Genomic DNA, 17,209 nt, shown 5'->3' on the forward strand with positions numbered 1-17,209 from the left:
AGTGACTTCAATGGCACAGGATTATTGAGCCAGCATCCAAACTACATTTCAATAGCAAAATACTGTCATAATAAAGGTAATGACACACCTTTATTGTATCAGATATATAATACTTGGTCTTGCAGGAACTTTACAGTATCAATATTTCCTCTGTACCCTATACAGGACTCAAATGAACTCCCCCAACTAAACCAGGTATACAAGTGCTTGGCTTACAACACAGCTAATATCACTGACGTGTTCACTGATTGAAAGCTACGTCTTGAACTGAACTGAGAGAAATGCAAATTATCTAAAATCTGGGAAAACTAACAAAGAAAGTCCTAACTGAATATATTCCATCAGTTCCTTAAGGTCAAAGAAAAAAATAATCAAGAATAAAGAATTCAAAAAGATGGCCAGATATTCCAGTGCTGACAGAAGCACATCAGATAGTTCTAGTGCTTTTTCAGAGAATCACAGAATATTCTGATTTGGAAGGGACCCAAAAGGATCATCAAGCCCAGCTCTAAAGTGAATGGTGCATAGGGGGATCAAACCTGCATTATTGGCATTATTAGCACCATGTTCATTACTACTGCTGCTACAGAACACAACACAGAATTTCACATGGGTAAGCAATGCTTTACATTAACTTGATTGTTAGCGTTGCTTTTGTTAAAGGAAAACAGAAAATGCATAAAGGAAACCAGCAAAGGCACAGTCTTCACAAAAGAGGTACAGCTATCAAATTCCTATTTTGTCATAATGGTGGCCCATACTTCCAAAGAAGTTATCAGACTGCTGAGACATTAAGTCCTTCCCTGTAGTCCTAAATTTTATCTAAGCTCAACAAACTTCCTATGAAGAAATAATAATATAATTCTCAATAGTATCATTCCAGATGCACAGCAATTAGTCCTATATATTGTATATTTCAAAGATCCTTTCCAAAAGGACTGGAAACAAAAATTATCTTTTTTTTTTTTCATCTGTCTGCATTCAAATTTAATCCATCATGAGATTTCAGAGGAAAAATCAGGCTAAAAACAACTCAAAAGCCTATTCCCAGTCCCATGGGCATGCAAAGTCTGAAAACACTAAATCTGTCACTGGTTCAGGGGTGATTGCAGACACTGCTGTGCCTCCAACTCACATTTTCAGTTGTACATTTCCAGAAATACATGTGTGTGAGAAGAAACTTTAAGACAAGTGATTTTAAAAAGGAAAAATATTTAAAACTCAAAGGTGATTATAAGGGATTCTTGAAGAATATCCCTACAGTAAAAGTGAATTAAACTGTACTCCAGAACACAGACATTTTTCTTAATATTTATGTCCACACACTTTCTTTTTCTCTGCCCATTTTCTTTTCTTGTTTAAGGCATCTCCATTAAAAAAAAAAATTAAATCACACCACCAGGAACAGAAATGAAAGAGAAAGTTACTGAATTGTCCCTGGGCATTTGTCTATCAATAGATGTTAGAAAGCCTAACAGGAAATGACAACACAGAATACAGTGTTCAGGACTGGCACTCCTTTGGTTCATCCCCTACAAATGCCTGGAGGAATCACACACACCTAGAAGCAGCTAACTGTATTATCTATATGGATGAAACTAAGCCCTGGATAATGAAAATGACCAAATAATATTTAAAAATTAATAAACTTCAGCTGAACATCCAAATTCAAATCTACCCCAAGTAAAGCAAGTTCACTGTTTTCCTTGCTACCCAATGGCAATCACATTAAAAAAGTTTTATCAATGCCACTAACACTTACTAGTAGAAGCAACACCACTACCAAACTGCTATAAAACTCAGTAATTCTTTTACACCTCCTTTTATTTTTGCCTTGGAATTTAAAGCTAAGTTTGTTTTTTAAATAATTAATTCAGAAATTAATAAGTACTCGCATCAAGTCCAGAAGAAAGACCTCCTCAACTACCTTAACCAGTTCCAAAATCTGGTTGTGGACAAAAGTAATCACATGGGAGTGGACGTGGCCATCTGCATGAAGGACCCAAGAGCACAGCAGTTCTTCATTTCCCAGCTTCAAAGGTGGACACTCCTTTTTACAAATGCTGACATTCTTAAGATTTGTTTTAAGTTTTTAGATAACACAATCGTACCAAAATAAACTCAAAAATTGCCTTCATATTCTGTTTCACTACCACTTAAAGACATATATTCTTCAAAAACAAGTTGGAGAAAAAATCCTATCTACAATATTAACAGTCAGGAATCAAATCTGTAATTTGCACATTAGCAAGAACTGAAAATATAACAATCTCAAAAGATTCTTGGCCATCAGGCACAAAGCAAACAGCCTTCCCATACTGACAGCTTCAACCAGATAAGATTATGGGCTTCCCTGGAAAATACCTCTGCTTCCTGATTTCCTCAGCTTTCCACATCTCCCTAAATACCTGCTTCAGTGTAAACATCTTATTTCTCATAAAGCTGTTGTGAAGTTTAAAAATAAGTATCTCAAATTTCTTGAATTACAAAGAGATGGGAAACCAGACATTAATTACAAAAAAAACCAAACGAACAAACAAACAAACAAAAACCCAAAAAAACCCAAAAAACAAACCAAACCCAAAAAAACCCCAAATCAAACCAGAAAACCTCACAATAAGTACCACATTCCAAAGCTGTTGAAATGTAATCTACAAATGGGGGTCAATATTTAGTTCACCTTCCTAAAGAAATTTTTAATTCTTTAAATTCATTCTCACTCTCTCATGTTGCCGTGTTCCCTAAAATATTGCTCCCACTAAGTATATCAGAAATTCCATTTAAGAGAAAAAGAAGGGATAACAAAGCTACAATATTTGGATCATTTGCTTTTATTCCAACCTGGTTGATTTTCATGAGGTTTACAGGATGTAAAGCAGCTTTTTTTATTTTTCCCCAAAAGCTAGAACCAAATATAAAACAAGAGTCACAACAGGCTAGTTTGGGAAAAGATGGTAGTTGAATTTTGAGTTTCAAAGAATTGTTTGAGGGCCAAGACACTGTTTTTCTCTTAAATAGTATTCATTTACAAAATAGGTTACACTAATCAAATGGTACTGAGACCAAAGAAAACTGTTAATATGTGAAGTATTTGTTTTTACAGTATCTGAGGTGCTTGAAGTCTTCCCCTTTGACATGCATTTACCCATCAGTACTTCTTAAACTTACCCTCACATACCAGACTCACGATACAAAAATCAACTATTTCACACAAGGCCACTGAATTATATACAACCATTTTTATGACAGAAGAAGCAAACTAGTTAAAAAGCACTTTGGGGAAAGTAGAAATTATTGTTTGGAAACTAAGTTCATTAGGTTAAATCAAATTTGTTTCCTAACTTTAAGACACACTCTGTTGTAGCACAATTAGCTTTTCCATTGCTGTTAGAGCACAGGCTCTGTCTACAACACCACAAAGGATATTTAAGTACTCAGAATCCAGATACAGTAGCAAATGCAACCACATTTAACACAGCCTTATCTCTTGTTTCAGTCAGAGTAGGTTTTGTCAAAAAACCCACTTGATTACTGAATCTTTTTAGACGACTTGTTACTATATCCATGATTATTAGATCATGGCCATAGGCTAGACACTGGTACATATATCCAGCTGTCAAAGTGAATTTAATCCATTAAATACAAAGGATAGCTATGGACAGGGTTGTTTTCTGTTTATGTATCAGGAAAACCTTTTTAGACCAGAAATTTTCTTCCTTGAAGAAATTTAGGCAAATGTATCTATCTGTGTTTTCTTATCTGGATAAGATTCAAATTAAATTTACAGAAATGAGACATATATGTAATCTGTGAAGGTGTGCTGAGACAGTTTCTGTAATGCTGATATGAACCCCAGACTGAAATTTGCATTTCCACATTCTTAAATAACAGTGTCTACTTTTAAGAAGCTGTATAGCAGACACAGCAAGAACTGCGTGGAAAAAAAAAAAAGAAAAAAAAACCAAACAAAATTTCATCCACATAAGTAAAAGATTGAATTAAACAAGTAGAGACATCAAACTAAATACAAAAGTAGGGAGTGAATATTGACACTGAAAACAGTGCAAGCTAATTTAACTCTGCTTAGGTCATATGAGGTTATTGATATTAACCCATTCCAAGACCACCATTTACATGAACTGAGCAAGTTCAAAAACACTTCCTGTCTGTTCTACAGTGTAAACACTAGCCCTCATTTTAGAGCTGAGGAAATGAGAAAATAGAAAAGGAAAAAATAAAGACAGTTCCTCAATGATGTAGCAAAACAGGAACAGAAATTTTGCCTCTTTGTTACATCCTTTAAAACTCAAGAATATCTTCTCTTCACTATGCAATGATATAATCTGGACAAAAGCTTTTAATGGAGATAAAAAGCCTGCTTTAACTTTTTACAAAATTTTACGATTTTACAAAAATAACAGCACTAAGTAGAAAGTGAGTAATAACATTTCTGAGGACTTTGCTATTCCTAGAGAATTTTTAGATATAAATTAAGAATCATTCAGACCAAAAAAAATCACGTTTCAATAATTATGTATTTTGTTCATTATTCAGTATTCCATGTTCCCATAATTTAACAGATCCAATAAAACAATAGCATAGATTATAAAACCACAGAATATTGAAAAGTATTTAATATTTCAATATAGAAGCTTGTTATATGAATTAAATGATCTGTGCCTTTTATTTAAGGATTAGTCATACAAGTATAAAACTATTTCAGAATTAGAATTAAAAAAGATAAATACCTATCTTCTCATACTAAACTCACTTAAAATGCTATCTTTGTTAAGCCTGACAAAATCAGGCCAGTATTTATACACACTTACATATTCAGAACACAATGAGCTTATCTCAATGTATGTCAGTGACCCTACTGCCACAATCCCAAAAACAGTGCCTACTCAATCAGTACTGACTCAAAGGCTAAAAGGACACATAAATAGAACATTTGTTGGAGCTGTGAAAGATCTTTTATTCCCAAACGTGACTTGAGACCAACTGGCACAACAGTCAGAGGATACTTGGGTCGCTAATGCTATGTGCGTTCCCAAGGATAGCGCAGAGCTTTAGGACACATGTCTGCTGAGGCAGCATTAAATTTGCTTAAAAGGGGAAAACAACAACAAGCTGACACCTTGCAGAGTCTGATTCCCTTGGTTCATACTCTCCTTGTGATCAGTGCTGACCTCTCCTTGGTTCAGTATCTGGTCCCCATGCCAAGGCCACTCACACCCCAGCTTGTCTATGCAGGTTAGGCAAACACATGTAGAAACTGCAAGTAACAAGTCCTGGCTGGACTGCTTAGAGCAGCAGCTCAGCAACGCTTCCCAAGGCCAAGCCAACCTGGAGCTATGCTGCTTTCCTGCTCTGACAAAGGGGCAAGGCCAGGCAGGGACTGAAAAACAAGACCCGAGCTAAGGATCTCTAGTACGGCACATGCATACGTCTGCTGCAGCAGGCAGAAAGTTCTTTTCAAGTACAAATAAAGTATTCATTATTTCATTCTTCCTTAATTTCACTTGGAAGAAGAAAAAAGAAGAATTAAGTGTTTGCTTAGTTCTCACTTTTATTTATTTCAGAGAAAGTGATAGAGCTAAAGACTATGCTACGTGAATAGATGTAAAGGATGGAGCAAGTGAAATGGTTATCTTCAGAACTCATCTCATCTAGAGGCTATTTCAGTAAAAAATAAACACCTGCACATGGAAGTCCCAGTCCACATAAAATAATATGCTGTAGCGTGTTAATCACATTGTCTCCAAACTTTTTTTAAAAATTCACTTTTTTTTTTCAATTCTTCAGATTTAAATTTTTTATCTTCTTAAATAAGTAAAAGATTAATCGACTCCATCCTGATAGCACATGTAGAAATGGATATTATGGCTGCCTAGAGTGTCTGTGCTCTAAAAATTGTCTCTGATTTCCCACATTTCATCTTGATGAAACGCCTCACATATTTAAAAAAACCCAAAAACTGTATTATCTGATGTGACACAAGAAATTCATAGCTTTTTCTTAATTTGAAAACAATTAACATTTGGTAACTACAGTCTGAGAAGGAAGTATTTATATACAAACATATAGCTGAGTTTGCTGAAAAAGGGATCCTATGTAAGGTATATTTTCCAAATAAATACAGAACTTGACACCTCTGTAAGTGATTTTCCCCCATTAGTGTCATATTTATAAGTAATATCATAGCAAGACAACCATTTTACTCATAAAAAAACAAAAACATGAATGAGAAAAGGATGACGAATGAAGCAGTGTATTTTCCCAACTGTTTTGCACTCCCCAAAACTAGAGAGGAAATCTTTAAAAAATATTTCTTCCAGGTACAAAAAGGGACAAGTACTGTGGGGAACTCAGACAGTGGTACTTTGGCTGGTTAGCTGCTAGAACCATTCAATCTCTACGTGCATTCAAGCTATGTTAAATACACAAAAAGTTCACAGAGTAAGATTTTAAAAAGCTGTAGCTTTATGAACACTGGGTTCAACCAACCAAAGAAGCAAATAATGTATTTCAAGGAAATCTCTGCTTCCCGCTCTTTTTACTCCAGCCATGTGCTAATATGACAAGGTACTTACAGATCAATGCACCAAGCACTTCAGGAGATGCAAGAGCTCTGCCAGGAATCCTGCCTTCAGAAGGACTTTCATTGCTATGGCAACAGCATGTTCTCCAGGATGCAAGTCAGAGACAACCTGTGACACACTCATGAGAGATGGCCAAACTCTGCCAGAGTGCTCGCTGCAGCACAAGTGGCACTGTCACACACATGCCAGTTAGCACTTGCAGGAATGCAAGGTACAAAGCGGGGGGGACGGTTTATGATAGTTCACTTAACTTCCCTGCTTATGAACTGGTGCCTCTGGGAGAAAAAACACTCTTCACCTTATTAAAAAAATTTAGACTATTCAAAGACCAAAAAGTATATTATCATTAGCACAGAATACAAATTGCATTGCACACCATCTCCTATATTCAGGCATTTACCCCTTTTCTGGTCCCAAGTTCTCCTAACAGGATGAGGATAAAGGAAAAGGGAAGGGTTAGTACATGCAAAGAAGCAAATTATTGAAACTATTATTCAGTACTCAACAAGTATCTTGAAATAAAGCGAGTTTAATGAGTATAACAGACACACGTGGCCAGAAACTCTGGTTTTACTACATCACTCTACAAAAAACCCAAACAATCTCTTAGAATGCTTCACCTTCTACCCAGAAATGTATTGACAAAACCACCTTTGACATCTTGAGATTTAATCACCGAACATGCCAAGTTTTAAACACCCTATATACATCACTCTTACACTTGTAAGCACTTGTATACTACTACACAGGGACCAGCCACTAATTCAAGCCATCAAAAACCACCAGAAGGAAATTTAAGTTATTTACCCATTTCTGCATTTCTATTACGTTCCTTTCCAAAACCTAATGTAATCAGTTTTTTACCTACATTTTATCTGCATAAACAGACAAAACCCTGCTGTTGTTGCTCACCTAAGTTCACTCACCCCAGATGGTCAGCTCTATCTTTCCCATACACAATGAAGACGATAACATGGCTGCATTCTCTATGTTTCTGACAACACCTAAAATAGTTTAGCCCCTTTTAAGATTCCTTCTGGTGGTACTGTACAGCACTTACATCCTGAAGGCCTGGTAAGACTGTTGGGTGTATGTGCTGGAGAAGATATGGTCTTGCATTCTTTAGAGCCACTCTCTTCTGCCTTTTGAAGTATCAGGCATTATCTGACTTGCTTTGCAAGTAGGAATATTGCAGATTAGTTAAAAAATATTGCAGATAAACTAATAAAATTAACAGCTGAAAGAGGAAGAAATATGGGGGGTTTAGTTTGTGTTTTATTGGGGTTTGCATTTTTGGGAGGTTTTTTAGGCTTTTGTATTGGGTTTTTGGTTTGTATTTTTTCATCTTGTTGACATTTTGTTTGGGTATTTTTGGGGGGAGCTTTTTAATTGAGGAGCTTTTAAATTCAACATCTTACAAATACTCACAAGTATCTAATTCAGATGTTCCTGTCATAAGTAGTATTGGCAACGTTTACGCTCCATTTTTTTTGTGTGCTTATTACAGTCCTCTGGCAAGGGAATACGATATCAGAGATATTTTCAAGGTTACCAAAACAAAAGTATTGCACAGAGCAGAGAACACATGACAGACATGACATGCATTTATACACAAATTGGCAGAACTGTGCATTTGTTTTATAAAATCCAGCTAAAGGGAAAAATTTTTGCATTACCATTCTATTCAATCCCCTTACATCTATGCATCACAAGCACTAATCATGCAAAGACGTACTACAAAATACAGCCATTTGAGCTCTACACTAGTAAGCACCAGACATCATTTTTAGAAATACACAAAAGCTTTTCATTACTCAAAAACTCGGTCATCTTCATTAAATCACCATCTCTTCATAAAAGCCTGGGCTTCATTTAGCATTCAGGAAGATGAAAGAGCAGCTACCCTCCTTATGGATTACTTCTCTATTACAAGAGAATACTTTGCACGTCAAAAGCAAACACTGAAGGATTAAATGATATTGTCGTTTCCGCTCTTATTTGCAATGGCCAGTGAACAGAATTGCAAAGAAACAATCGGAGATTATTTTAAGCTGTGTTCTTTTGCAAGGATTATGACTCATGAAGTTGCTGTATAAAGAACTGGAACGGGATAGGTGTCGCATTGGAAATGGTCAGAACACCACAATATGAAAAATGTTTGTCCTACAAGCAAAGCTGTCTGATTTAATCATTTCATAGGGTAGCCACAATCGCTCTTGGGATAACAACCGAGATAATAGTATCTTGCATTCAAGTAAACAACAAAAAAAAAAATACACAGTGAATTCCATTCTCCTACGGAAGACTAAAAATACCTCTGGATTTTTTGTTTATATTGAATTAAGGGTAAAATACGTTTTAAAATCAAATTAATTTAACACACAGAACACGTACATTTATGGTCTGATACTCATTTGCATTTTACCTGCAAAACATACGCAACTAGAAATAGTCACATTTGGATTTTGTTTAAGTAGGTATGTTTTTCTAACAATTAGCTCAGCATACTCATCTTTATATTTAAAATGGAGGAAAAGAACACACCATCTAAAATACAACTTCCACCAAATATGGCTCAGAGCACACTTCAACATAAAACTCCAGCCCAGCCTAACATAAGTTTTGTTGTTTTACCACTGCTTCAACAACAGCAAAGATCTCTTCCAGAGACAACCTAACCACAAAAACGTGTCCTACAGTTTTGCCCATGAAAAGTGAAGTAGAAGTGGTTCAACTTCTTACTAGAAGTCCACACAACTAAACTAACAACCTGATCAAGACACGGAGACACCGCTGGCTCTGTAACTACAACTGGCACACAAAGAAACCCAGCAAAATCTGCTACCAAAACAAAGCAAACTTGAATAGTGTAACAAATGCCTCACATGCTTACAAAAAAACAATATAGGCAAGCTCTGTAGAAGATCAGGAGCAAGAAATCCACAGCAACACACAAAAGTTACTCCAGAAAAAAAATACATGCAAATTGTCAGCTCTACATTAAAAAAAAAAAAAAAACCCACAAAAAAACCAAAAAACCAAAAAACCAAAACTATTTCTATTCCACTTAGCAAGAAATTGCTTCTGCAGTAAAAATGTACACTTTTGGACCATCTTTTAAAGGCACTTCCATAGCCCTAATATGAAAAAGTACAACTCGTCTGTCCAAGATAAACTTTCCTTAGTTTTATGCTAAGTTTTTGCTGCCATTCACAGAGAGCATTTGTCAGGGCTGCAAAGTAAACACTTTCAGTCAAGTCTTTTTCACCCCCTCCCCATTCCAAATACTACTTTAACACACCAACAACAATCATTCTGGTGTGGTCAAGCAAGATTTTGATGTCTTACACTGGTAAGAACATGACATTTATGTATTTTAAACCAATTTCAGCCCTTTACTTAAAAAAATAAGAAATTGCATCTCTAGTATACAAGAATCTAACAAAGTGCTGAAGATTGATTGGGTACTTTTTAGCCTGACTATCCTCTGAAAACAGTGAGATATTATATATATAACAAAAGCTACTTTTTATGGTCATTCTTGGTATTCAGTTAACATCTTCACCAAAGAAGTACGTCCTTTATGTTTTTGAATGTTGTGTTTACAAACACAGTTTTGTTTTATAGATGAAAAAACAAGGCATTCATTCAAGACATAAAAAAAAAAATTATCATTATCTCATCTCGGAGTCATAATAGAAAAAAATAAGAAACAAACAACTTTGCCTCGACAACCACTAGTAAATAATGCATTGTAGTATTTAAAAAGTCCATCAAGTACCACAAAGTACCTCCAAATCATCAGGTTGAGGTATACAATAGAACTGGGGACCGCTAAATTTTCAAATTAATTAAAAATAAGAAAAAAGCAAACAAAATCCACAAAATGCAGGAGTGGCCATTACAGTGTAATGCAGGAAAAAAAAAAACAAAATACCTCAGACAATAAAAATAAAATTCCTATTCTTAGAATGATAATTTTTCCTGCCTTTTCCTATAATGTTTAATAGCCAAAAGTGATAAAGGTGAATACACTATTTAGAATTAATTATGCATATTCAATAACAATCTCCAAATAATTCACATGCCAAAGAAAATACTGCCTTTGCTTATTTCTTTATTTCAAATCTAGTGACTTCCTCACAGAAGACTGTACAAAACCAATCAAGTTTTGCCACATATTTCTGAAGAAGTGCTAACACATTGAATTAGATAATGCCTGCAAAAAAAGGTTTTCAGAGAAGATACTTTATTTCATGAGGTCATTTATTAAAACTGAATTTTCAAGTATGAAAATTAGTATTTATTTTGAAGTAAACTTAAGATAGAAGACTTATTTATTATATCCCATAGATCACATCTGGCTCAGTAGGTACTTTACTAAATTTTATGTGGTTCTGAAAATGCTCAATGCTATTTCCCTGAAAACAAACCTTCCACAGCAGAGTAACAAACAGAACTGCATCTCCATGGTCAAGAGGGGTCAGTTCAAGAAGCCTAGCAAACTATTTCAGTTTATGTGCAGCTTTGATTTTAAAAACAGTCCCCACAAACTTCAGTCTTACCAAGTGGTATGGTATTATATTACTGCCTTAAACAACCTTCTCTTCATAAACACATGGAATGTTCAGCCCTGAAAAAATTACACTATACCTTTAGCAACTTCAGGAAAACATAGTTTACCAAGTTAATGGTAGAGTATAGGGCAGATTAACAGAAACTCATATAATGGTATCTGCAGGCTCAGCTATGGATAAAGTAGAATTACCTGAGACAAACAGCTGTCACAGCAACTTGACAGCAAAACAACTAAGGGGTTAAATCCTCTTTGTGTGACAGCTGGAAAGAAGTGAGGGGAAGGGGAACTTTGGCAAGCATGTATGAATGATTAGCTTTTAACACGAAATTCCTTTGCTAAAGATCAAAAAGAGACCATAAACAAAGAAACCCTAAAAAAGCTAAAACTTAGCAAAAGCTGCAGACACTAAAGTTTTACAGGGGGAGATTACAAGCTCAGCTGACATTAAAGGACATACAAATACATAAGAATCCCATTCATACTGCTCTTCCTCCTCTTTACTAACACACTTAGTCCTCACATTTCCATTTCTATCAAATCTGCTGTCTGGATAAATACAGAATTTCAAATCCTATTCCTTCCACATGCCATTAAGACCACTGTCCAAAGCATCTGAATACTCTTCATCGCTTACAGTGGATCAGAAAAGTTTGGCAGGACACAGAGTTACTGGCTGAGGGGAGGCTGATGGTGGAAGGTACCCCATCCTTAGATCCACATCAGGAAAGGACAAGGCACTACTGCAATCCCAGATCTTCTGAAGCCATCCAGAAATCATTGCAAAGATCTTCCTTGTGTCCCAAACCAGTAATTCCAATATGGGGATTGGAGGTTGCATGCTGTGCCTGTAACACAGTGACCACACTGCTGCTCTCATCTAAGGAAAAAGTTGCTGGAAATACAGGATTAACTTTTTCACAGAATGCTTTCTACATGCCAACACAGTAAGGGAAACTGAGTTTTGCTAACAGTGTCAAATGTATCTCTAAACAGAAGACAGACCAGCATTACTAAAAAATCTCAGATCTTCTATTTGGAAAACAGCAAAGAATTTCTTATCAAGTGTCATGAGGTTCATACCATCATCTTTCAAAATCACAGTCAACAGTAATGAACAATGGACTAACACCTACTTCTCTGCTCACTAAGCTAGATTCAGAATACTGAGCTGTTTCAGTAACTCTCCCTTTTTCCCCAACCCCCAAAACCTCGATATCCATATGACCACAAACACCTTGCAATACACTGCTTTAAAGCTGGCTTGTCAGTTCTCTCTACTTATCCAATATTTTCCCCCTTCTCTTTCTTAAACAGGAGTATGGAAGCTGTATCTCACAGGAATATACACTATACTTCAAGACTTTTCACGGCATGCCTGGTAATTTATCTTTCCAAAGTCAAGGAATGGAAGGAGGAAACAAGACCGGGGCTGCCAACAGGCAAGCTGCAGAGTCATGAATTTACCGGCCATGCATCACCCTTCAGGTTTCTAAATGCAACAGGTGAGAGATCCAGACTGAAATCTTGAACTCACTTGCATCTGGCCCATTTGAAGAGTAATCCATGGGTCACCCCTACAAAAAAATGGAAGGTAAAGAAGCCACAGACACCCTTCTGCTTTGAAGCACAAGGCTTCTTCAACTCTCCTAAGGCTCTTCAGAAGAAGACAGAATTTAGCACCCCTCAGACCAAAGATGAAATACCAGGTTACCAGGTCTGCTGGTTCACCTTTAATGAAGCTAGAGGACAAATCAGATATTAAAAAATGAAAAATAAAAAATAAAAAAAGGCTACACTGCTTCATGAACCAATGCTTAACAGGCCACTCCAGATTTCCAGCATTTAAGACACAATAAGAGTGCCTTTTCTCTCAGGAATTGCATAGACCGATGAACAGAGTATCTGAACCATTGCTCATCCAGGTAACTCTCCCAAATTTTTTTTATTGAGTTTTTTTGTTTGTTTCCTTTACAAGAAACTGATGATGAAAAATTGAAAAGGAAATTCACAGGATTGACAAAGTCAAGTTTTGTTAATTTTGGAAACACTGTTTGGTAACTTAAGCGACCTGCTCAAGAAATGCCATTGTGTCCATTCTCAGGACACATAGCCCTAATTTAGGGACACTCAGGTTAATGGCAGGCTATCAACTTAAATGGTCTTTGCATCAAGTCACTAATTAGCAGCCTATCCCAATCCAGTGCATCCCTTACAAACTCAGTACATTATAGAGACAAGTGGAAAGGCCAGGGACCAAACCAATACAAACAGGTATCTGAACAGATACCTTCAGAAGTTTCTGCATGTACGAGCAATGTCTGGGTACACACAAGATTTGTGCCCAAAGCTGTTCACTCCCAAATGTGCATACTTAGTTTTCATGAACTTCAGAAGAATCTTACATGCAAGAGAGGTGTCATATTTTGACAACTCCTGAACTGTACCTCTTACCTTAAACTCTTATCCCTCTTTTCTGTTATACATCCACAATATCTTACTTCATCTCTTGAACTGATACCTCACTGATGCATGTGCACAGCCACATGCAAAAATAATGAATAATGCTATTAGTACACGGAAAAAGGTACTAAATTGAAAATGGTAGGCCACAGAAAAATACTGCCTCGGAGTTACCCTTCTTTGCAAAAGACAAAAAAAAAAAAGAAAAGAAAAAAACACCAAAGGGAGTTATTGCAGGGTACCAAACCTGAGATTAAAAAAAATCAGTTACAGGAAAAACTGAGATTGAGATTGAGATCAAATCTACTAAAAACCATACGAAAACTGCACTACACTTCCTATGATGGGCACGTGCATATTGTGTCTGGTTTTTAATGGAATTACTGTAATAAATAAAGGGTGTTGGGCAAAATCATAACTATCCAAGTTTGTATTGGTATATGCGTTGTAGCTTAGACAAAGGCAAAACAAGCAAAATATCACTGCAAATCACAAACACTACCTTTAGGCATAGTAGCAACAGAAGATTTAGATTTTACACAAAATCTAAAGAAAAAAAACAAAACACCTGATTAAAAGTCCAATGGAACAAATCTCTGACCTCTGCCACCGTCTCCTAAAGTTTCTAAGACAGAAATGGCTTCATCTTCAGAAGTTGGTTTTGGAGGAGAAAAGAATGACAAGTTCCGTTTCAAACAAGAATTAAGTACAGCAGGTATGACAAGGAATATTTTGTGGCTTAACTCACCGGCTTACATATCAGGTTACTTTTCAATATGTTTATTTTCACCAGCAGTCTGACCAAGTTATTTGACTTTATCAGCAGCTTACATGACTTACTGTCATAATATACTACGATATATCAGATGAGTTCACTTATTTTATCTGCAGCTTTCATTCATAACTGATTGACCTGTAGGAAGCAAACCTGCCCCAGCTATCTTTTAATCAAAACACAATGTTCATCTGTTAATCCAAGACAGCAATTCCTTACAAATCAGTTGCATTAGCTGTTTTATTCATGCAACCCAACTACACATCTATTTCTAAAATATAATCAACAAGACTTCCAGAATTCTAGAAAATCAAGCTTGTTACATCAGGATTAATAACATGCACCCCAGTATTTCCAACACTTCACAAAACCACACCTGAAAAACAAACAAAACTTATCCATTCTTTAACAGCAACTAATTTGTCCTTTTAAACTAAGAACCAGTGGGTGGTGAGGAAAAAGCATCAAGGAAGCATTCCTTCCTTCTAAATCAGATTTCCCAGAAATATAGAGTCTTTAGAGCCATGTAGACATACAATTGATCTTCACCTACTTAATGGGGGCCATTAGGCTGAATGTCAAATCACTGACAGGTTGCAGGGAGGAGGGGAGCCGTTTGCAGATGTTTACTTTAAATGAGAAAGAAGGGGCTCTAAAATAAAAAACAATGAACACAGTCTTACTCCAACTAAGAAAGAGAAAGCACTTTCCTTTAGCATGCTTGTAAAAATATCACAGAAATAAAACTGAGCTTAATGGGAAAGATATTAAAGCAAGCTTCACTTCTCTAATTGCCATCAAAACCACTGAAAGTCTCTGTAAGAGGCAGCAACACCCAAAGAAAAAAAGAAGTACTTTTTAGGAATCTGTGCACAGTGTGATTTTCAGTCCTAGATAGCTCAAAGGAATAAACACCTTCTCTTTCCATGTTTCTCTTTAAAAAGTGATCTCTGGTCAGTTAAAAAAAAAAAAAAAAAAAAAGCTTTTAAATATTGTTCATCCTAGAAGTTACAAAACACCTGAAATTATAGCAAGACCACAATTAAATCAAAGTACTTAGAAATTAAATGCCTGTACTTCATCACTGATCTTAACATAGTTTTCTACAATACTTAACACTGTCTCAGAACACAACGAATAAAGAAGTTTGTCACCTCTCACTCCTGCAGAGTAATCACCCTAGGTCAAAGCTTAGATCATAACATTTTAGAATTAGGGTATATAATCCACTATCCAGTACATTTCTACAACTAGAAATGTTTTTCATGAAAATCCACAAATATATACTACTATCATTCCAAGGGGAACTCAGCTGAGGTTGTAGCTTGTTTGACAGTTGCAGGGTGGTACTGAGGATTGGTATTTATAGGAGGATTCACCATATTGGTAAAGAAATTCAAGGAGTCACACTGTTTCCCAAAGAAATAACTATTCTGGCATTCTCTCTTTTTCTAAAACATCCATGGGAAGAAAGGGAAGCATTACCTACAAACAGGACATGCCACATTATTTAGCAGTACTCAAAGACCTCACGTAAAAAATAAAAGTTTTATTATTCAACAGAAAATCATTCTACTCATTCAGGAAAAGCAAGAACAAAGCAGGATGAGATGTTCAGGCTGTGCTCCCCACAATTAAGTTTTAGGTGCCTGAATGTCTTTTAAAACAAGCTTCAGGGAAACAGCTCTCTTAAACACTTGTATTTTTAAAAAATTTAATATTAACTACATTCTAAGACAGATTTGCTGCCTCACTATTGCCATTAACTTACTTACACCTGATGTACTTTCAAAGAGGAAGATGAAGCCAGTCATTTATTTCAGGAGAAAACCTAACTCTTACATTTGCTACATAGTTTCATTAAATTAAATGTGTGAGACAGTCTCTGGAAAGTTTGAAGAATTACTCAATGGATAAGTTTTAAGATGCCTTTAAAAAGAAAAATCCTTGAGTGTTACTAAAATGCAGTGTCATTTGGACTCTCAAGGTAACAGCCCTGACAACCTAAGAGGCTAACAGGGGATGTCACTGCAAAGCTTCAAGCCACTACTTCACTTCTCTACTGGTATTCTAAACATTTATTTTCATTAACTAAAACACAAACATCACTTTGTTGTATCCATAGGATCGAAAATATTATTTCATTGTATTCAAACAAGATGAACCTACATAAAAAGTTTTAGCAAAAACTTACTTTGGTTTCTCTTTTGTAGTAAGTATTCCCTTTAGGGAATGACACAAAGCATCTGCTTTAAAATTGCACTTATTTCCTATTACAGTCTTAGCTTAAAGGTCTCTGACACAGCAATCAGGTGGACCCTGCGATAATGTGATAATACACTGAAGCCACAAAACACGTGCAACATGTAAATATTACAGTTATTTGCTTTCCAGATGCATGGATAAAGTTTCAACACAAGAAAATTCTAGTTGCCAAATCTTTGAGAGCTACACAGTACTAGAAAATTGTATTAAACTCACATTTTCCCTAAGCACTGCATTTTAAAATAGCATGTCCTTGAGTCAGGAGTATTTAACTATTTGGCATTTTACAGAAACTTTCTCCCTTCATACAGGTGGGCTAGGAAATTCTTCAATTGAACATCTAGGTTTGATTTTCTTAAATAAAAACAACAGAGTCATTCATTTTTAATACAACAAATATGCAACTTCCATGTCAGTATGGCTAGAAACACTCAACACTTCACTGTACTGTAGCTAAAACAGAGAGGAAAACCATGGGTAAAGTTAGCAAAATGCACTATCAAAGATCAAAGCAGCACATCTCTAACT

The 17,209-nt window shown here is 35.8% G+C and overlaps 1 protein-coding gene across 8 annotated transcripts in view; it reads right to left on the reverse strand.

The window, feature by feature from the left end:
- Positions 1 to 17,209, reverse strand: part of TCF12 (transcription factor 12) — a 160,986-nt gene that overhangs the window by 141,029 nt on the left and 2,748 nt on the right. The gene's annotated exons all lie outside the window — the stretch shown is intronic.

This window comes from Motacilla alba, chromosome 10, assembly GCF_015832195.1.
Source record: "Motacilla alba alba isolate MOTALB_02 chromosome 10, Motacilla_alba_V1.0_pri, whole genome shotgun sequence".
Taxonomy (NCBI): Eukaryota; Metazoa; Chordata; class Aves; order Passeriformes; family Motacillidae; genus Motacilla; species Motacilla alba.